Source organism: Tamandua tetradactyla, chromosome 9, assembly GCF_023851605.1.
Source record: "Tamandua tetradactyla isolate mTamTet1 chromosome 9, mTamTet1.pri, whole genome shotgun sequence".
NCBI classification, from domain to species: Eukaryota; Metazoa; Chordata; class Mammalia; order Pilosa; family Myrmecophagidae; genus Tamandua; species Tamandua tetradactyla.
In genome coordinates, this window is record NC_135335.1 from 17423633 (window position 1) to 17447819 (window position 24187).

Below are 24187 nucleotides of genomic sequence, written 5' to 3' on the forward strand. Positions count from 1 at the left end.
TATGTGTCATTTTTCTTTCTGGAGCAATGAAAATGTTCTAAAACTAAGTGTAATGATGATCGCACAATGAGAGGATGCTACTGTGAGACATTGTATAAACATATGATATGTCAATATATCACAATAAAATTTGAGGATGAAAAAACAGAAGTAAATAAAAATTATGAGGCCTGAAATATGTGAAGCAAACATTCACAGATTGATGGGAGAAATAGGTGATTCCATACTAATAGTAGAAGATTTCAAAAATCACTTTAAATAATGGCTAGCACATCCACACTGAAGGCCAAAAGAAAAAGGGGACTTGAATAGTAATATGTACCAAGTAGATGCAACAGACATATAGTTGTATATAACATACATAGAGAGGGAGAGTGTGAGAAATAGGTTACACAAATCTGTTTGAAAACAACAGAGTAAATATTTTACTGAAGTGAAGAAGGATCATTCCCTAGGACAGACTGTATATTGTATCACAAACATTGGAATACATGTTTCAACAAATTTTACAAGATTGAAATCATATAAAGGAACTTAACTGAACAAAATGAAATGAAACTAATTATCAATAACAAGATAACATGAAAATTTACAAATATGTGGAAATTAAACAATGCACTCATAAGAAACCAATGTGGCAAAGAAAAAAATCACCAGGAAATTTGGAGAATCTTAAGATGAATGAAAAGGAAAATACAAAATACCCAGACTCATGACAAAGATTAAATAGACTGATAAAGAAACAAAAAGAGAGGACACAAATAACAAAAATCATTTGAACTGAAAAGGGAAATAGTGAAATAAAAGGGATTGTAAGAGGATATTAAGAATGACTGCATGCTACTAAATTAGATAACAGAGAAATGGATAAGTTCCCAGAGACACACAAATTGACTAAACTGAATCAATAAGAAATACAATCTCAAAAAGACCAAGAACAATTAAGTATTACATCAGTTATTGAAAACTTCTCAATGCAGCAACATCTAGGACAGTATAGCTTCATTACTGATTTAAGTTGAATTTCTCCAAAGAAAATACAAATAGCCAATAGTACATGAAAAAATATTCAACATCATAGGTTATCAGAGAAATGCAAATCTAAAGAAAAATGAAATACCCCTTTCCACTCTCAACATGACTATTGTTAACCAAGTCAAGAATAATAAATTTTGATGAAGATACAGAGAAAGAGGGATCCTGATATTATTGCTAGTGGCATTGTAAAATGGTACAGTCATTATGGAGAACAATTTAGCAGTTCTACAGAAAGTTGAAAATGGAATTCCCATATAATGTAACAATCCAATTTCTTGGTATAAACTCAAAAGGTAGAGACACAGATAATATGATATACCAATGTTTACAGCAGCATTATTCAAAGGATATAAAAGGAGATAAAATGTGGAATCAACCCATGTCCATTATTAGATGAATGAGTAAACAAAAAGTGGTATACAAATGTTTTGGAGCAGCTAGATGACAAAATCTGAAATGGTGATGTGGTAGCTTAAGACAAACTCTGGGATCTGTCCTGTAACTACTTATTGACAAATGCTTTGAAAACTCTTGCTTTTGTCTTTCTTTGCTTTGTATATATGTTATATTATAAAATAAAAAATTAAAAAATAAAAATATAAAATTCAAAATAAAATTAATATTCTCTTACAAACCAAGGTCTATAGTTAACAGTAATGCTGTAATATTCTTTCATTAATTATAACAAAGTTACCATGCCAAAGCTAGCTGTCAATAATAAGAGGATATAAAGGGTATGGTATTTCTTTTGGAAGAAGTGAGAATGTTCTCATATTAAAAGTGATGATGAATGCACAACTATGTGATTATACAAAGAGTCTTTGATTGTATATTTAAAATCAATTGTATAGTATGTGAATAAAAACTGTTTTAAAAAGTGGCATACATACAGTGGAGTATTATTCAGCTGTAAAAGTGAATGAAGATCTGATACATACTATAACATGCATGAATCATGAAGAAATGATGTGTAAAATAAGCCAGACACAAAATGACAAATATTGAATGAACTTGTTTATACAAAATAACAGAAAGAAGGAAATTTCATAGTGACCAATGGCTGCTATGTTACAAAATTATGTTGTTACCAAAGCCTGTATGTGTACAGAGGGGAAAGGAATTATGGATGAGTAGAAAGTTTCTGTTTGAGGCGATGAAGAAGTGGGATAATAGACATTGGTGATAGTAGCACAATGTGATGAATGTAATTGATGCAACTGAAATGTCCATTTGAAAGTGGTTAAATGGGAAACTGAGTAGTTTAATTGGTACCACAAGAACAAGTTTTAAATAGATCACAACGATATATAAACTTCACACTCATGAAAATAGTTACTATTAAAAATAAATACTCACAAGGTGCAGTGAATTAGAAAACCTTGTACATTTCTGGTGGGAATATAAAATGATGCAACCACTGTGTGAAAGAGTTTGGAGATTTCTCAAATAGTTAAACATACAACTAACATCTGACCTGGCATGCTACTTAAAATATATATTCCCCCAAAAACAGAAAACTCAAACATATAATTGTAGAGAAATACTTATAGAAACACATTTATTATATCTAAAAGGTGGAAGCAACCCAAGTATGCATCAACAGAGGAGATAAAATGTGATATATAAACATACAATGGAATATTATTCAACTGTAGAATGAAGTTCTGACACATGCTGCCATGAATGAACTAGAAGACATCACAATGAATGAAATGTCTGGCACATACAGACATATTGTATGATTTCATTCATTTGAATAACTGAAATGAGCAAGTTCAGAGACAGAAAATAAATTAAACCTTATCTGGTGCAGGATAGATAGACAATAGTGAATTTATGCACAATGGGTACAGAATTTCTGTTTAGGAGGAAAGGTTCTGGAAATGAATGGTGGTAAGCAGAGTCCAACATTGTCCATGTAACTAATCTCAGTGAATGTTATTCTTAGGAGTGTTTGAGATGGTAACATTCATGCTGTATATACGTTTCCAGAATACAAAAATTGTCTTTGTCTCTTTTGTTGCACTTTTTTTAAATTGTGGAAACATACATATTGCATACATGTTATACTGTCTCTTTTCTTACCCCAAGATGGGATCTAATATTGGAGAAAAGACTTGAGAAGACCCTTTTAGACATATGCCCTGTATCAGTATTAATGTGTATAACTTGTTAACTCTACATAAGGCAGTTCCATTAGTGATTATCCTAGTTCTAAGAATATTACATAGAAGTATTGCTGCAAGGAAAATGGTGCATCCAGGATACACTCAAATGTTTAGGAAGGAGAAAGACATAAAGGAAGAAAGAAGGAATGGCAAATGTGGCAAAATATAAAAAGATACTAAATCAGGATATAGGGTCAGGGACTAAATCAGGATATAGGGTCAGGGTTGTGTTTTGATAGTCTTTATTTTTTGCATTTGCCCTGAGTGCCAGTTTTAAAGGATTTATGTACCATAGAAAATCCATGCTTCAATCCTAACCCAATCTTGTGGAGACAGCTATTTCTTTAAACCCTACCCAACGCTGTATGCTGGGAACTTATCGCCATAGAGATGTGGCTCTATCTATTCCAGGTGGGTCCTGATTAGTTTATTAGGCTTCTTTAAAAAGAGGAAGCATTTTGAAGAAAGTGGAGAACAAGGAGAGAGCCGCAGAACCACAGAAGAATCACAGGCCAGAGACATTTGGAGATGAAAAAGGAAAATGCCCCCAAGAGAGCTTCATGAAACAAGAAGCCTGGAGAGAAAGCAATCAGCATTGCCATATTCACTATGTGACTTTCCAGTTGAGAGAGAAACCCTAAACTTCATAGGTCTTTCTGAAGTGAATGTAACCTCTTGTGCTTCATTTGGACATTTTTACAGATTTGCTTTAATTGGAATATTTTCATGACCTTAGACTGTAAAATTGCAACTTATTAAGTTCCCCTTTCTAAATGCGATTCTGTTTCTGGTATATTGCATTCTGGCAGCTAGAAAAATAGAACACTCTGCAATTTAGAAATTATTTCAGTAACATTAAAGGAAAAAGTGAAATGAGAAGGGAATTGAAATGGCACACTACAAAATAATGGAGGATTTAATAATAAAAAATACACACAGAAAACAATTTAAATGGAAGTTTTATATCTTTCATTGTAAGTAATTTTATTCATTATGCCACACTCTAGTCTCTTTATTTTAATAAATTTTCATTGAAAGAAATTATTTACTTAGAGCAGAGCTTGGTGCAACCATCTATTGTCTGTAAGAGAATCACTTTAGATACAAAGGCCAGAGAGGTTGAAAATGAAGGAATGGGAAACATTAATGAGACACCACATGCAAGTAATGCCTAGAAATTAAATAGGTACACTAGAATAATAGATAAAAATTAAAACAACCATAGTTATAAAAAACAAAGAACTATATTTCATATATATATGAAAGTGTTAACCTATCAAGAACATGTAAAAATTATAAACTTATATGCAGGGAACAGCAGAGCACCAAAATATATGGAGGAAAAATAAATATGTGTCTATTTTGATGGACATACAACTCTCTATTATGGTAGATAATTCTATTATAATAGTTGGACAGTTCAACTTTCCATTTCACAAATGAATAGAAAAACTAGACAGATGATTGATAAGGAAATAAAGGACTTAAACAACACTATAATCCAACTAGCTCCAGCAGAATATAAATTCTACTGAAGTCCATGTGGAATACTCACAGAACAGATATGTTACCCTATAACTTGTATAAAAACACTGAAAACATAAGTGACTTCTTTGAGTGAAATGACATAAAAAATTGATGACAAAAGGGAAAGTGGGAAGTTCCACAAATCTGTGGAAATTGAACGACATGCTCAAACAAACAAAGGGTCACAGAAGAAATCATGAAGAATATTAGAAAACACTTAGAGATATAGAAAATTGAATACACAATGTAACTTATAGGATGCACTGAAAATCTTGCTAATAGAGAAATTTAGCCATAAACACCTGTATTTAGGTTGGGCAATGGTGGCACAGTGACAGAGTTCTCACCTGCCATGCTGGTGCCCTCGGTTCAATTCTTGGTGCCTGCCCATGAAAAAAAAACTGTATTTAAAAAGAATAACAATTTTAAATTAATACCAGAATTTACAACTTAAGGAAATAGTAAAAGAAGAGCAAACTAAACCCAAATCTGTTAGAAGGAAGGAAATAAAGATTAGATCACAGATAAATTAGAGAACTGAATAACAACAGAATCAATACAACTAAAAGTTGGTCTTTGAAAAGATCAACAAATTTGTAAATCTGATACCTAAATAAAGAATAAAAGAGAGAAGAAACAATTCATTAAAGTTAGCAACAAAAGTGTGACATTTCTAACAACCTCACAGAAGTAAAATGGGTTTTAAGAAAACACTACAAATGTTTCTGCCCCAACAGATTAGATATCTTTGACAAAATGGCAAATTCCTAGAAACCCACCTTGTTCACATTACAATATTTACTCTTAAAAATTCACTTACTTAAAAAAGTGCGGAGACTTCTTGGAAGATGGCGGCTTAGTAAGAAGCGCGGATCTTAGTTTCTTCTCCAGGACAGCTACTAGGGGAGTAGAAATGATACAGAAAGCGCCCAAAGCCACAACAGAGATAAAAAAAGACAGCGTACCCCATCCTGGAACGGCTGGCTGGCTGAGAGAAGCAGCTCGGGTGAGATCGCCGAGGCGCGCGGGCCTTACCGGGCGGGGTGGCAAGCGGCCGGAGTTACTCCCTTCCCCCTTCCCGGGCCGGCTGGGAGAATTGGAGAGGCGGTCTCCTGAAACCAAGCCGGCTGGCACCCACACCACGCGCAGCCCCCGGACCAACTGAGAGAATTGGATCGGAAATCCCCAGGCCGTGGAGAACGGCGACGGATGGGGGAGGCCCCTTCCAAACCCGTGACTCCCGGGGAACGTGCACTCTCCTGGGCGGGCCGCTGCCGCTGGCGCCCTCCCGCCACGCTTGTCACCCAGGGCCGACTAGGAAATTCAAACGGGCTCTTTCCCGGGCTGCGGCGACCAGCAACCCTCCCTGTGTTCGCGACGGCGAGAGTTTTCCAAAGTTTAAGGTCCCACAGCACCTTTTACTGGTGGGACCCGCAGACAAACATGTGCCACAAGTGCCACCTACTGGGCAGGATAAGAAAAACAGAACCCACAGATTTCACAGAAAAATCTTCCAAACTTTTGGATCCAATACCCAGGGTAATCTGTCTAAATGCGCAGACGCCAACAGAAGATAACGGATCACGCTCAAATAATTGAAAATATGGCCCAGTCAAAGGAACAAACCAATAGTTCAAATGAGATACAGGAGCTGAGACAACTAATGCTAAATATACGAGCAGAAATGGAAAACCTCTTCAAAAATGAAATCGATAAATTGAGGGAGGACATGAAGAAGACATGGGCTGAACATAAAGAAGAAATAGAAAAACTGAAAAAACAAATCACAGAACTTATGGAAGTGAAGGACAAAGTAGAAAAGATAGAAAAAACAATGGATACCTACAATGATAGATTCAAAGAGACAGAAGATAGAATTAGTGATTTGGAGGATGGAACATCTGAATTCCAAAAACAAACAGAAACTATCGGGAAAAGAATGGAAAAATTTGAACAGGGTATCAGGGAACTCAAGGACAATATGAACCGCACAAATATACATGTTGTGGGTGTCCCAGAAGGAGAAGAGAAGGGAAAAGGAGGAGAAAAACTAATGGAAGAAATTTTCACTGAAAATTTCCCAACTCTTATGAAAGACCTAAAATTACAGATCCAAGAAGTGCAGCGCACCCCAAAGAGATTAGACCCAAATAGGCGTTCTCCAAGACACTTACTAGTTAGAATGTCAGAGGTCAAAGAGAAAGAGAGGATCTTGAAAGCAGCAAGAGAAAAACAATCCATCACATACAAGGGAAACCCAATAAGACTATGTGTAGATTTCTCAGCAGAAACCATGGAAGCTAGAAGACAGTGGGATGATATATTTAAATTATTAAAAGAGAAAAACTGCCAACCAAGACTCCTATATCCAGCAAAATTGTCCTTCAAAAATGAGGGAGAAATTAAAACATTCTCAGACAAAAAGTCACTGAGAGAATTTGTGACCAAGAGACCAGCTCTGCAAGAAATACTAAAGGGAGCACTAGAGTCAGAACCGAAAAGACAGAAGAGAGAGGTATGGAGAAGAGTATAGAAAGAAGGAAAGTCAGATATGATATATATAATACAAAAGGCAAAATGGTAGAGGAAAATATTATCCAAACAGTAATAACACTGAATGTTAATGGACTGAATTCCCCAATGAAAAGACATAGAATGGCAGAATGGATTAAAAAACAGGATCCTTCTATATACTGTCTACAGGAAACACATCTTAGACCCAAAGATAAACATAGGTTGAAAGTGAAAGGTTGGGAAAAGATATTTCATGCAAATAACAACCAGAAAATAGCAGGAGTGGCTATACTAATATCCAACAAGTTAGACTTCAAATGTAAAACAGTTAAAAGAGACAAAGAAGGACACTATATACTAATAAAAGGAACAATTAAACAAGAAGACATAACAATCATAAATATTTATGCACCGAACCAGAATGCCCCAAAATACGTGAGGAATACACTGCAAACACTGAAAAGGGAAATAGACACAAATACCATAATAGTTGGAGACTTCAATTCCCCACTCTCATCAATGGACAGAACATCTAGAGAGAGGATCAATGAAGAAATAGAGAATCTGAATATTACTATAAAGGAGCTAGACTTAGCAGACATTTATAGGACATTACATCCCACAACAGCAGGATACACCTTTTTCTCAAGTGCTCATGGATCATTCTCAAAGATAGACCATATGCTGGGTCACAAAGCAAGTCTTAACAAATTTAAGAAGATTGAAATCATACACAACACTTTCTCGGATCATAAAGGAATGAAGTTGGAAATCAATAATAGGCGGAATGCCAGAAAATTCACAAATACCTGGAGGCTCAACAACACACTCTTAAACAACGAGTGGGTCAAAGAAGAAATTGCAAGAGAAATTAGTAAATACCTCGAGGCAAATGAAAATGAAAACACAACATATCAAAACTTATGGGATGCAGCAAAGGCAGTGCTAAGAGGGAAATTTATTGCCCTAAGTGCCTATATCAGAAAAGAAGAGAAGGCAAAAATGCAGGAATTAACTGTTCAATTGAAAGAGCTGGAGAAAGAACAGCAAACTAATCCCAAAGCAAGCAAAAGGAAAGAAATAACAAAGATCAGAGCAGAAATAAATGAAATTGAAAATATGAAAACAGTAGAGAAAATCAATAAGACCAGAAGTTGGTTCTATGAGAAAATCAATAAGACTGATGGGCCCCTATCAAGATTGACAAAAAGAAGAAGAGAGAGGATGCAAATAAATAAGATCAGAAATGGAAGAGGAGACATAACTACTGACCTCACAGAAATAAAGGAGGTAATAACAGAATACTATGAACAACTTTACGCTAATAAATACAACAATTTAGATGAAATGGACGGGTTCCTGGAAAGACATGAACAACCAACTTTGACTCAAGAAGACATAGATGACCTCAACAAACCAATCACAAGTAAAGAAATTGAATCAGTCATTCAAAAGCTTCCTAAAAAGAAAAGTCCAGGACCAGATGGCTTCACATGTGAATTCTACCAAACGTTCCAGAAAGAATTAGTACCAATTCTCCTCAAACTCTTCAAAAAAATCGAAGTGGAGGGAAAACTGCCTAATTCATTCTATGAAGCCAACATTACCCTCATACCAAAACCAGGCAAAGATATTACAAGAAAAGAAAACTACAGACCAATCTCTCTAATGAATACAGATGCAAAAATCCTCAATAAAATTCTAGCAAATCGTATCCAACAACACATTAAAAGAATTATACATCATGACCAAGTAGGATTCATCCCAGGTATGCAAGGATGGTTCAACATAAGAAAATCAATTAATGTAATACACCATATCAACAAATCAAAGCAGAAAAATCACATGATCATCTCAATTGATGCAGAGAAGGCATTCGACAAGATTCAACATCCTTTCCTGTTGAAAACACTTCAAAAGATAGGAATACAAGGGAACTTCCTTAAAATGATAGAGGGAATATATGAAAAACCCACAGCTAATATCATCTTCAATGGGGAAAAATTGAAAACTTTCCCCCTAAGATCAGGAACAAGACAAGGATGTCCACTATCACCACTATTATTCAACATTGTGTTGGAGGTTCTAGCCAGAGCAATTAGACAAGAAAAAGAAATACAAGGCATCAAAATTGAAAAGGAAGAAGTAAAACTATCACTGTTTGCAGACGATATGATACTATACGTCGAAAACCCGGAAAAATCCACAACAAAACTACTAGAGCTAATAAATGAGTACAGCAAAGTAGCAGGTTACAAGATCAACATTCAAAAATCTGTAGCATTTCTATACACTAGTAATAAACAAGTTGAAGGGGACATCAAGAAACGAATCCCATTTACAATTGCAACTAAAAGAATAAAATACCTAGGAATAAATTTAACTAAAGAGACAAAAAACCTATATAAAGAAAACTACAAAAAACTGCTAAAAGAAATCACAGAAGACCTAAATAGATGGAAGGGCATACCGTGTTCATGGATTGGAAGACTAAATATAGTTAAGATGTCAATCCTACCTAAATTGATTTACAGATTCAATGCAATACCAATCAAAATCCCAACAACTTATTTTTCAGAAATAGAAAAACCAATAAGCAAATTTATCTGGAAGGGCAGTGTGCCCCGAATTGCTAAAAACATCTTGAGGAAAAAAAACGAAGCTGGAGGTCTCGTGCTGCCTGACTTTAAGGCATATTATGAAGCCACAGTGGTCAAAACAGCATGGTATTGGCATAAAGATAGATATATCGACCAATGGAATCGAATAGAGTGCTCAGATATAGACCCTCTCATCTATGGACATTTGATCTTTGATAAGGGAGTCAAGCCAACTCACCTGGGACAGAACAGTCTCTTCAATAAATGGTGCCTAGAGAACTGGATATCCATATGCAAAAGAATGAAAGAAGACCCATCTCTCACACCCTATACAAAAGTTAACTCAAAATGGATCAAAGATCTAAACATTAGGTCTAAGACCCTAAAACAGATAGAGGAAAATGTTGGGAGATATCTTATGGATCTTACAACTGGAGGCGGTTTTATGGACCTTAAACCTAAAGCAAGAGCACTGAAGAAGGAAATAAATAAATGGGAACTCCTCAAAATTAAACACTTTTGTGCATCAAAGAACTTCATCAAGAAAGTAGAAAGACAGCCTTCACAATGGGAGACAATATTTGGAAATGATATATCAGATAAAGGTCTAGTATCCAGAATTTATAAAGAGATTGTTCATCTCAACAACAAAAAGACAGCCAACCCAATTACAAAATGGGAAAAAGACTTGAACAGACATCTTTCAGAAGAGGAAATACAAATGACCAAAAGGCACATGAAGAGATGCTCAATGTCCCTGGCCATTAGAGAAATGCAAATCAAAACCACAATGAGATATCATCTCACACCCACCAGAATTGCCATTATCAACAAACAGAAAATGACAAGTGCTGGAGAGGATGCGGAGAAAGAGGCACACTTATCCACTGTTGGTGGGAATGTCAAATGGTGCAACCACTGTGGAAGGCAGTTTGGCGGTTCCTCAAAAAGCTGAATATAGAATTGCCATACGACCCAGCAATACCACTGCTGGGAATCTACTCAAAGGACTTAAGGGCAAAGACACAAACGGACATTTGCACACCAATGTTTATAGCAGCGTTATTTACAATTGCAAAGAGATGGAAACAGCCGAAATCTCCATCAACAGAAGAGTGGCTAAACAAACTGTGGTATATACATACGATGGAATACTATGCAGCTTTAAGACAGGATAAACTTATGAAGCATGTATTAACATGGATGGACCTAGAGAACATTATGCTGAGTGAGTCTAGCCAAAAACTAAAGGACAAATACTGTATGGTCCCACTGATGTGAACAGACATTCGAGAATAAATTTGGAATATGTCCTTGATAACAGAGTCTAGCAGGAGGTAGAAACAGGGTAAGATAATGGCCAATTGGAGTTGAAGGGATACAGATGGTGTAACAGGACTAGATACAAAAACTCAAAAATGGACAGCACAATAATACCTAATCGTAAAGTAATCATGTTAAAACACTGAATGAAGCTGCATCTGAGCTATAGGTTTTTGTTTTGTTTTGTTTTGTTTTGTTTTGATTTTACTATTATTACTTTTATTTTTTCTCTATATTAACATTCTATATCTTTTTCGGTTATGTTGCTAGTTCTTCTAAACCAATGCATATGTACTAAGAAATGATGATCATGCATCTATGTGATGATGTTAAGAATTAATGATTGCATATGTAGAATGGTATGATCTCTAAATGTTGGGTTAATTTCTTTTTTTCCGTTAATTAAAAAAAAAGAGAAGGGATAATTGGAGCTGAAGGGATACAGACTGTACAACGGGACTGGATATAAAAACTCAGAAATGGACAGCACAATACTACCCAATTGTAATGCAATTATGTTAAAACACTGAATGAAGCTGCATGTGAGGTATAGGTTTTTTGTTTTTGTTTTTGTTTTTGTTTTTTCTTTCTATTATTGCTTTAATTCTTATTCTGTTGTCTTTTTATTTCTTTTTCTAAATCGATGCAAATGTACTAAGAAATGATGAATATGCAACTATGTGATGTTATTAAGAATTACTGATTGTACATGTAGATTGGAATGATTTCTAATTGTTTTGTTAATTCTTTTTTTAATTAATAAAAAAAGTGCATATTTTTGAAAAGCAGGTATTTTGTGTAATCATGTATTCTACTTTTTATATTATTCATAATTCCATGTTACTTTTTGTCTTTCTAGCTTAGTTATTATGCAACATTTTTAAAGGAATTAACAACCTCTTTCAGTCAAGGCTGTGTTGCTCAATGCAAATCTACAGGCAAACAAAACAGTCAATTGTCTGCTCTGTGGCGTTTAAGTTTAGTTTACAAAGGATAATTTAAAGTTAAAAAATGTCAATATTAATTATGAACATAGTATCAAAGGACATCATTTTTGGAATGGAACAATATTCTTGGAAAGAACAGATGTGCTTATTGAAATTTAAAGTATTGAGCTGGGCAAAGTCCTAGAAAATTTGCCTGGCATACAAACTAGTTCAATGAGAAAATGCACAAAATCTCAGCAACAACAGACTTTTCTTTGCAGAAATTGAGAGTGGAATGGACTGCAGACAATTGGGATAGACTGGATGGCAAAGAGTGACAGAGAGAGGAATTCAGAGTCTGAGGACAATTGTAAGCCCTACAGTCCTTGTTCTAAGAACAGTGCATGCATTGACAAATTTAAAGAAAAATGACATGATGAGATATCTGTGTCCAAGGTGAGCCCTTTAGGTTTAGGATACATTGACATTAGGACTAAAGGGGTACATTAAGAGAAAATTTAGAATGGCACTGGTGAATTTTAAATATTCAAAGATGGATGCCTACAAACCTTAATGAAAGAAATAAGACCTGTATCATAGGATGCAATATGGGAATTGAAATCAAGTATAATTTGATCCTCTCTCCTTGAATCTCATCTAGACTAAGGAGAGGTGACTTACTTGAGGCCTCCCTCAAATCATCTTGCAGGAGATCCCACTAGTGCAATCTGGTACAATTTAAGCATTAAATAAATAACAGATGAGAATACATTGAATAAAATAGAATGCATGATGTTTGAGTGCTGTAACATAGCCAGCGAGCAAGGAAACCCTTTGTAAGGCAGAAAGCCAAATAAAATATAGATCACTGTTGGAAATGGAAAATATGACCAGGTGGCAACCATTAGAGAGTGGTTGACTGGGTTGAAAGGATTGTGGGTGGAGGATGAATGGAGACCACAGTATTGATATAATCTCAAAATACGTCTTCATAAAATGACACTATAATAAAAAGTGAAAGCATGTTTTTGCATATGGAAGAACTTTAAGAAATTTTAACAGGTTATAAAAGTCACATCACTGATGTGTGAGGAAAGTGGATCTCTGATCATGCTTGATTGAATGCAGTGAGTAAAGCATAGCTTCAAGCTGGGTTTCTACTGGGAATATTGGGCCTAAATCTCAAAAGAGAACACTGAGCAGATGAAGGTTGGGTCATATGTGCTCCTTAAATTTGTCAAAGATGTAAAAACAGCAGAACCTCGGGAGGACTTCCATATTGAAATTAACTGGAAAAAATAGATATTTTTAGACAGTTTGAGAAGGGGGGAACAATGAATAAAAATTGAAGGGGTCTATAGGTGAGTTTATAGCATTGAATCAAAGTTGATTTCTGATTTAAAGTTTTTTAAGAATGTGCCTTTGTTTTGCCAATAAATACAATGGAGTATATTTATGAAATGTTTGTTCATGATCAAATATGGTTAAATCCTAACAGCTGGAGAAACTTCTTAATGGGATCGGCAAATCTTTGTACCCACTCTTGCAATTTTTTATATTATTTCAAAATAAATTACTTTAAAATCACCCATATCCATCTCCCAACACCCCTCAAAACCCTACTAGGCCCTTAATCGGAAATCATTCCCTTTATAAACTCTTTTTTGGGGGAATGAGTATCAATATCACATGACTTCTGAGAACATGGTATGTATTTTCATTCTTTCAGAATGCTGTTCTTTTCTTTCAAGTATTTTATGGTTTTATTCACATGGGACTTTTCTTGTTAAATTTATTTTATTGTTTATGTTACTGTTGTGAAGAGACCATTTCCTTCAACTTCCATTTCTAGTTGTTGCTAGTTTTTCTCCAGTCTATTGCTAATTTGGAAAAAAACCATTACTGTTATTGCATGTAGCCATTTTACCCAATTGTCTGATTAATTTTCATTTTGCTTTTAAGCTCTAGAAGTTTGTGCTTTCTATGTCTGCAAACATATTATTGGCAAAAGACAACCTATACATATTAATTATATAAAACTTTTAGTCTTAATACATTTCTTTACCAGAAGCAATACAATATTGAATAATAATGACATTAGTAGCAAAAAGAAAAGAAAATGTTTACAAAATCAAATGTTCTACATGGTAGATTTCAAGATTATTTTTTAAAAAGTCATCAGTAGCCTACATTTATTTTTTCTCCAGAGCAGATGCTTGGGCTATTATTCCTTTCTTCATATTGAGTGTGGACTTTCTATTATAAAATATGTAATTATGTTTCTTTCCATAATGCCTGAGTTGCAAAATATCTCAAAAAAACAGTATAATTTATCTTCCTATATAATACAGATATGAAAATGAAAGATTCTGCAATTTTGTGAAATAAAAATAAAACATTTGAAATGCATGTTTCTCTCATGGCACTAAAGTACTCAAATCTACCTAAATGCAATTCATCCAAATTTTTGAAGCCATCAGCCTTTTAAGAGTTTGGATGTTATTACATAGTAAATGTGTCATTATTATAATAATTGCAGCATGTCATTGGTGTCCTGAATAATTTGCACTCTTTGTGGAAATAGTGAGGTGTTTGCATTTCAGTTTCACACAAAAAGTCCTTCCCCTGCTGCATATTTTGGAGACTGACTGCATTTTAACCCACGTTGAAAGACATGGAGAAAACCATATAATATAAATCCATTCTCTAAACCAGGGATGTGCTACTCCAGAATTTTTTGGGTCACTAGGCTTTCAGGAGGTGGATCAGATTTTAGTTATATTTCTGCACTTGGCTTTTTTTGCCTTTCTATGTATGTGTGCTTCTCAGGATTATCTATCTTTCCACTTCAGTAGTCTTTTTTAATTCTTTGTATGCAGTATGGCAGTCACATTTCATTCTTTTCCCATGTGAATATCCCTTTATAGCAGCACCATTTGTTGAACTTTTTTGTTTGGTTTGGTTTCCCATTTGTTTGCTTGCTTGTTTTTTTATTTGGGAAGTCCAAGGACCAGGAATCAAACCCAGGATTCCTGAATGCAGGCAAGAACTACTGAACTACCCTCATACACATACCCACCTTTGCATTCTTTTGATAGATATTAGTGAATTTTGGTAGATATTAGGGGAATGAGGCTGTGACTTGATCACATCAGGGATCTGCAAGGTGGAGAAGTGTCACAGGCTATCAAATGTGAGGGTCTACTTTTTACGTGCCAAGCTGGGAGGGTAACACATGTAATTAGGGAACTGATTCTTTATGAAAAGTTGATTACGAACATTTTTGAGACTTATTAGTCTGAGGTGATATACTGCACCAAGAGAAATTAGTTAATAAGTCTGAACAAAAATCCAAACAATATACACAGGTGGATTGTTCTTAGACCTAGTCCACCTTCAGTGTATATCATTAGAAAAAAATTTAAGTAGACATAAATATATTTTCAAATTTCAAAGTAGAGAAAGAGAAAAAAATTGCAAATGATTCATAACCTTTAAAATAATGACCCTTACAAGAAATAGGCATATACAAAATGATGAGATTGTAGACTTACTGATTTCACCTTTCCAAGGAAATATACGAAATTAAACTAAGTGCAGATTCAGAGCTTAAATTTTCTACAGGAGAAATTTAGTTTCAGTGAACACATCTGAACGACAAAAAACAAGAACAAACAAACAAAAAACAGCCTCTGACATGGCTCTTCAATAAACTGATAATTTAAGTGCTGCACAAATTTCATCTTAAGTAGATTTAAACAGTATGCAATACCAGGTATTGAAAATCACGATAGTGTCTCAGGAACAAACAAACAAAAAGCAGCCTCTGACACGGCTCTTCAATAAACTGATAATTTAAGTGCTGCACAAATTTCAACTTAAGTAGATTTAAACAGGATGCAATACCAGGTATTGAAAATCACAATAGTGTCTTGAGTATCAAAAACTAATTTCTGTTCATGCATGAATTTTACTCAAGGCAGGCATATCCACACTTGAAATCTGCATATTTGTTAAATTCACATGGCAAATGAGAAATTTAAAGTGTACAATTCAGGGACATATAGGTCATTCTCATTCTTTGCAATTATCACCTATATCGATCTACCTTTATAAATAGTATAGTATCAGTCACACTAAAACTAAAATATTTTAGTGAACTAAACTTAAAAGCAACTTAAGATCATTACTTAGTCAAAAGAAATTGCAAAATGCAACATTTGAAAACAGATAAATTTTTAAAGTATATTTCAAAAACTTTACTCAAAGTTTGCTTTTATTAAAACCATGAAAGTAAAATTATTATGAATGATGGAATTTGGGGTGAATAACATTTAACATTAATATTGCGAGTTGTATTACCCTACTTGTAAACTCTTCAACATTTTTTCAACTACATAATTTTTGCAGGAAAAATTAAACAAAAAAAGTAAGTAACAAAGACATATACCATTTTCCCTTTCACTTCGGACTCTGAAATGTGGCTCAGCTGGTCCCTCAACTACCGCACTGGAAAGTTGGTACATTTTACATATCAATTTCAGTATTTTAGAATGATTTCCCCCTCTCTGTGTATCTCTATTAGGATTGTGTCACTAGAAAGAGTAGACTCCATAAAATAATCCCAGTTTCTGACCTGGCAAAACCCCCGATGAGCAGACGCTTTGCAAAATACCTCTTGTTAACAAAGTAGAGAATGAACTACATGAAAAGAGAGCATTAAATGAAGATTCTGTGCTTGCTATTTAGAAATAAACCTCAGAGAACAGCAACAAAGTCCCTTGCTCAGTCTCAGCATGAACAAGAAGCTATTTACTCACATTGCACGTGGCCCAAGTACTCCACGAGTTATGGGCACCTCCTCCGTGGGTCCCACAGGAAGAAATTGCCTGTCCTTCCTGTGGTTGTGGCGCCTAGTGGAGGAAATGAGCCAGGAGGTGTTTCCGGCATGGTTTCGTCAGAAAAAGTGTTTTCGCACTCCCTCTGCTGGCCGGTAGTCCACAGAGCAGGAAGTTTTGGGCTCTGCTTCATTGTGAAAATGTGCCTACTTTCTCAATGACTAACTGAGACTGTATTCAGACTGTTCAATTTCCAGAGACTGAGGCTGGGTGAAGTGAACATCTCAGCACAGTCAATATTGAAGGTTCAGAAAGAAGGACCTGAAGAAAGAGCAAGAGCTCTGGAGTCCCCTCTATGTCCTGACTCCTGTTCACATCACACCTTTGCCCCCACCCCCACCTGTCTGCACAAGTCCAGGACAAAACTCCTGGTGCATCACAAAATGTATCTGTGACCTCCCATGGGGCTCTCTGCTGGCCCCACCTAGCCACAGTCATTCCTACCTCCATTGCACCAACTTTCTGCCCTGTCCAGTTAAGAGATAACCACAGTTTTGTTGATGAAATTGTTGGACATCGAGTTAGGTGACCTGCCCATTATCTTATTGACACCTGGAAGCATGGCAGGCCCAATCCCATGTTCCCAGCTCAGGGTACACAGAGTTGCATGGGTCATAAAAGTTTAGCAGGTGGCTGCTTAAGTCATAAGTAGGGGTGACTGAAGGCTCTCCTCCACAGCTTACTCCTTGGAACCTGACTCATGTGTTAGAAAGTACACAATACTTGAAAGAGAATAAGCATTCACCTGATTGTGAAGAAAAACAATTTATTCACAATCTTGCAAGAATGGGTGCCTCACCAAAAAATGGTGGTTGGTGCTCCAAACAATAGAATGCCACAGGTATTTATATCCTAAGCTTAGCATGCAGACCCCTCTCCTGTTTCTCCACTGATTGGATATTCCAGAAGTTACAATCTATGCAGATAGTCTAACCAAATTTCCTGCAGAAGATTCCCACTTTTTATTACTCTTTACATTTCGATGACCCTGGCCATTACTTATTTAAACTTCTCTCTACTTTTTTTGGTGCCAATTCTAGGCTTACATCAGAGGTGCTCTCCTTCCCTGCTCTCTGAATTGTTCTGCAGCCCTTTTTTGTACCATCTTGTGTGAAAGCTAAACTTATTTTTCTTACAAATTCCCCCTCTTTCTTTTAGAACTTTTTTAGTTTATACATTTTATTCTTTCTTCAAATTTGATGAGAACATTTTCACACTTCTCATTATAGGGATTTTCTTTTTAAAGGAAATTGTACTGGACAGACATTTGCTTGGTTAAGGCAGCCTCAATGAATCTCTGAACTAATCTTCAGGCACATGGGATAAAGAAGTACTCAAGTGCTATGAGTACCCCAGCTAGGATGATTAAAGAAGTTAACATGGATAGTGCCAGCCCTTTCCATTTCCTAGACTGGTTTTTTTTTAAACAACCCATGAGGGGGTCATCTATGCCTGGATTTTTTGCCAATTCTTTAGATAAGACCCTCAGACTTGTAGAGCTTTGCTAAGTGTTCTATTTGGGGCTGAATTATTTGGGGATAAATATATAACTACCCCTGACCATAAAGCTATTGCCTTCCTTCTCAGCTCATATCATGTCTGGGGCCATATTATTTTCCCATGTCATTTGGCTAGTAACATACAACTCTTCTGATCTTGCTTCAATTGCATACTTAGTAATTAATTTGATTAATCCAATCTACATTTTTGTTGATGGTGAGCACCAAAATAAGAATGATTTAAATTCTTCAGCTACTTAATTTCTAACCTTAAACTCATTTGAGATTTCCCTTGGAGCCCCTATACTTTTTAAATTAACTCAATCCTCCTCCTTTTTTAAAAAAAAACTTTTTTTTATATTCCTCCTCCTTTTTAAATGTCAGGGTGAATAGGATGGCCAATTGGACCAGAGCACAGTTCCTTCTCACCTTCTTTGGAAAAAAAGGTTGGATGATGCCCTCTTCATAATACCACCAAAGGCCTGCTTGTGGTGTGGTTAACCTGGAGAAATTGCTATTACTGTCCTCAGTCACATCCCATGCTTGGATACATGAGGGCATGATCCCAAGGACCTGGAGCCCTTCTTCCCATCTAGAGAGACAGGCAGAGTGATTTCCTTAACTGAGGCAAGAAGCCAGTATGACCTTGACTTTTCCTTCCCTGATTAGAGGTAAAAGTGAGGACAATATACTTCAATTTTTGACAGGAGTAGTATTCTGAAAAAGTATGCACTTGGACTCCTTTTGTGTTCCTCCATACACTTTGGAAAGGGCACAACAAGAGCAGTGGGATGGCCTGTTGCACACACATAACAGTTGCTTTTGTTTAGACTCTGGGCTGGATATATGATCCATTCCACCCAGGCATTTGCATTTTTGCACCCTACCTGTACACTTATGGTTTGCTCCAAGTTTTCTGTTCTATCTGCTCTGACAACTTTGGGATTATTCTGTATTTGGGAAACTAATTTTTAGCTGAGTCCTTAGGCACTATTGAAGAGTTAATTGGAGATGGAGTTATTGGCTAGGGAAAGAACTTGTATCCTGAAACTTTCTACAGAGTATTTTTCAGTGAGATTTGCCCCATCCCATGTATTCTGTTAACTATTATTGCATTTCTGCTGCACCGCCTGTTAGATGTTTTTTTGCTTTCTTGATGGTTATCATGAGGTTACACTGCCTTTAGGTCTGTGAAATTAATTCCATGTTCACATTTCATCCTTGAAATTGGGTAGTCCATCATACATCATTCCAGGATGGGCAATGAGAGGCTTGACTGTAACAACCCCCTACTGGATCTGGATACTAGTATTTGTTTTTTCCACCCAATTGACATTGATTTGTTAAGTCTCTGCAATCTATTATTTGTCAAGCATCAAATGTAAGGCCTGGAAGATAGGATCCCTTCCACCAGGATGTAAGCTACCCCTGGTAAATATTTTAGAAAGCCTCTCTTACCCCAAACGGCCTCAGCCCAGCATCTCCTTCAACCTCAATCAGCTGTTTTCATTCAGTTATTTCTCATTATTCAGCCTCCACTCTCCAGAAAATGAATTCTTGTGTAAACTCCCCTCATTTATTATTTGGCTTCCAGCATTTATAACCCTGCATGCCTAAGGCAGTGTTGGAATTTTAAACTTTACCAATGGAAAGCTCCCATCTCCAAACTTAGCCCCCTATTTCTGAAAACTAGCTGAAAGGGACTTGCCTAACCATTGCCCCCAACTTTTAAACCTTAAACCTTAAAAACCTATCCCTATCCACCATCTTGGTGCAACTATCTTTCTCTTTCTCTTGAAATGCTGTCTGGGTGGCTCTGTTTTCCCCTGAAATAAAGCCTTTGCTTAAACCCCTTTGTTCCACATCCTTCCTGGTGACTTTGCAGAGATTATGTTTCATCAAGCTGTACAGTATGGGGCTTTAAACTTCAGTTACATACACTACTAATTTGGCAGGGCTTATTACATTCCCAATTTGGAACATTATGACTATTTCTCATTTTTAAATTGGGCCCCAGATCCCTCATCTGTCTTCCTTGGGTAAGACTTTACTTTGGCCAGGGTCACTATTAACTATGTTAGATTAAAGAACAAAATCCAAACCCCAAATTAAGAAAAATAAAAACCTTTTACCCTCCCAACTATTGTCTCTTTAACGTGAATTTAAAGGGTCCAAAGTTGGAATTATTTCCCAGGAATCAGACTGTGTTGTTGGGTACTTATCATCTGGCTTAGGTATTGGTCCTTTCACTTTCTTGTAGTGAGTCCAGACTTTCTCTGCCACCCAGATGGTCATTCAGTTGTCAACATCATTCCCAGGCCAGTTGGAGATTTGATGCTTTCCACAATTTGATGAGGACCTAACTGCCAGGTTGGTGTCGATGGGCAGCAAATTCAAGAGGTGGAGTCTGAGCTGGCAAGCCAAGGTTCCCAAGGGCTGACAGAGTAGAGGACAAAGCCAGTTTATAATTTTTAGGGAAGAGATCCTTTGCAGAGTCAGCTACATGCATGGTCTGCCCTAACACAAAACCCTCCTCTGGTTCTGGACCTGAAAAATTCAGAAAAAGTGATCTGTTGTCAACATACAAAGAAGGGACACCCATAAGATACATATTCCCATTTCTGCCATAAGGAGAAATTGGAAGAAACACAGGGGTTACCAGACCCAAGCAGCCTTGAAAAACCCACAGGGCAAACTCCAGTAGACTTCAAAATCTAAGAGTCATTTATCCTTAGTGCCTCCGAAAGTGGTAGTCCCACCCTTTCCAAGGGCCTACACATTAACCCACCTCTCTCAGAATGGCAACTTGGGGAACACTGGGGAGACCACATGCCTCCTGGCTCCACCTTCTCCAAGCGTTGGGGTGGCACCATGGCCCTCCTCCACCTCTGGGGCACATGCTCAAGTCCTCCATGTGGTTGCCCCCAAACTCTCCCAATCCCCAATGAATGTACCCAACCCTCTCTCCAACGCCTGGGTTGGCACCACTTCCTCACCATGAGGTGGAGGCCCATCCTCTGTCCTTGGGGAAGGCCACCTTCTCCAAGTGCTTGTGTGGGTCTGTTCTCCTTGCTCAAGCCTCTTGACTTTAGACACAAACCTCCATTGTTTTGCCTCCAAAGTGTCCCTTCCCTGCTCCTCCTGATCTTTATTGGCAGTGGCTTTCTTTATATACAGATGCCTCAACACTCTCACTGCTACTCCATGCAGCAGTTTGGTGTTGTGTCCATTACCATTAGCTAGTACCATGGATTTTATTAGGTTCTTTCCCTAAAAGCTAATCCCAGCTTCTGGAATGTAATACGTGGGGCTTATAATTTGGCTATCTTCCCAATAGGTATCAGTAAGTTTGAAAATGGAGATTTAAATCTTTTCCCTTTTACCCCCAAACTGTGAGGAGTTACTGTGAATTTGATTCCCTTTGTGATATGGGTTGCAGAAGATTGAACTGCCCTAAGAAAATGTCAGTTCTCTTTGATATGGGTCCACCCTTATATTTATCAAAGGCTTCTGATGGGCTCTTGAGACAAGGAGGCCTTAACCTCCTTAATTTTTAAAATTTATTAGGGGTGTCCCCTGATCTTCTTTCTTTAAATTCAGGCATTTCATTTTGAGATGACCAGGTTTCCCATTGCTGAGTCTTGTACCCACCTCACACCTTTATCCCCTTTGGCTCAGACTGTTTCTCTATTTCACCTCTGCCTGTTTCCTTCTTGCTTTATCTTTATCCTTTATGACCATGTGGTTAACTGTGCTTAACATGATCTTAACTTGTTATTTCTGCTTTCCTTTTCCATTTTCAAAGCCCACTATAACCAATGGCATGGCACAGAAAGCCATTAAATTATGTGACTTGGTTTCTGCACTTGGTGAAAAGCCTGGGAACATGAAGCCAGCATTTGCACTGGCCCCTCAGTCAAGCTCATCCATGGCCTATCCCTGGTACTGGTCTCCACCAGAAGGGCCAGTGGCTGCCAGTATTGAGAGCCTCAGGCTGGGCCATGCATGGCAGAGGGTTTGGGGGCTTAGAGGAGGAGGTCAGGCAGTTGCCAAGCCTATGCTCTCAGGACTAACTGACCCATGTTCAACTACTGTTCACATAGAATCCTTCTCCATTTCAGCCTTCAAAGTTCTCATTTAAATATTTGCTATTACCACCAAGGCAGCTATAGCCAGGTGTGCACTCGAGGCTTCAAGACTCACTGCAGTGGCTCTGTTATTCATTGTGACCTACCATCCACGAGGTTGGGGAACCCAGGTTGGTGATGTGAGGCAGCAACAACACATCCTGCTCCTGTTCTTCTCATCCCTCTGGTGTACAACCCAACTGCCAGGGATGGCCAGGTATGGGCCCAACACTTCAGCACCATTCATTTCTACAGCACTGATACTGAGCAGTTTTGAACACCCCTCTCTCACCTGCTTTCCACCTCCCTTTTATACAGCACCTCAAAGCAGACAAACAACAAACAAATGCCCACACCTGTTCCAAAGAAAGAACAGGTGATCCTACATCTAAAATCAAATGTAGAAGCAAAGAAAGGAGCCCGATTGTGTCTTCAGGGCCACCATCATAAGTAAAGTTAAATTCAGCCAAACATTGCAAATAAAATACACTCTGAGACCTTCTTAATAATTCTCTTAGTTGTTTAGCATTCCACCTATCTATTTTTTTGGCCCTTTATCTGAATGTCTGCCTAAGACCCCTTTATATCCTTGCACCACAGGACTATCAGGGTCCATCCTTGAATATTTCCTTATTTGGCCCATCAACTTTTGGAGGTAAGCAAAGGGAGTTTTGTTGTAGTTTGTAGTTCATCCCTCAAAAAAATGTAATATCCAGCAAGGTTTGATGGAAAAGATGCATCTTTAGTTTAACCAAATATCCCTTGTATCTCTTTAATCAACTAACCTCTCATTGGCTTAGCTATTTACCTAAATAAATCAGAAAGCAGGCATCTTTTCTGCCACCTCAAACAATGCCAACATTATGACTCAGAAGTAGTTGGCAGGTCCAGTTACAAGACACCATAGCCCTCCTAGGAGTCCAATTCTTGTATTGACACTTTCATTGAGACAGAACTCCTACAAGAAAATGCTCCCACATCAAGATAATTTTATCCACCCATTGCTTCACACTTGTTAGTAGCAAATCTGCAATACCTGCATTTGGCAAAGGGATTTATTATACAGAAGCCCAGACTCTGCATCAAATAGTCATGTACAAGTTTGAAATAGTTCTATTGAACCAAAGAGACAAAACTAGAAAATTACTAGAATACAAGTAACTCTGGGTAGCTTCTTCAAGTCCTTTTTAAGGATTACAAATTACTGGACAGTTTAAGCTGTATTTTCCTCCAGCCACCTCAAAGGCCTTATTAAGTTCTGAGATTTGAGTACAGCCATTTTTCCCCCTCTATAGTGAGACTGTAAAGATCTTGAACAAAGTCAATCCTCATCTGTCCTGTACTTGGGGCAGAATATATTGGGCCACAGAATGCTTTCTTTTGTTCAACTGTACATTTTCTTCCTCCTGGTCTTCCAATGCTCCAACTTCTCCCTATGGACTATCCAGGGGAATGTTCCTGGGGGGCGAGATTTTATAGATTCCCCCTCCCTTTTCCCTGGCTGGCCAACTGCCTCCACCTATTCTGAGTCTTGCCTGCCTTCCATTGTTTCCACACCATCTTGCTT

The 24187-nt window shown here is 37.0% G+C and overlaps 2 long non-coding RNA genes across 2 annotated transcripts in view; both read right to left on the minus strand.

Moving 5' to 3' along the window:
* LOC143646805 (uncharacterized) overlaps window positions 1-19236 on the minus strand; it is a 48334-nt gene extending 29098 nt beyond the window's left edge. The window contains exon 1 of the long non-coding RNA XR_013157648.1: window positions 16917-19236. This is a non-coding gene — a long non-coding RNA (uncharacterized LOC143646805). The remainder of the gene's footprint in view (window positions 1-16916) is intronic.
* Window positions 1-24187, minus strand: part of LOC143646804 (uncharacterized) — an 89354-nt gene that overhangs the window by 43069 nt on the left and 22098 nt on the right. The gene's annotated exons all lie outside the window — the stretch shown is intronic.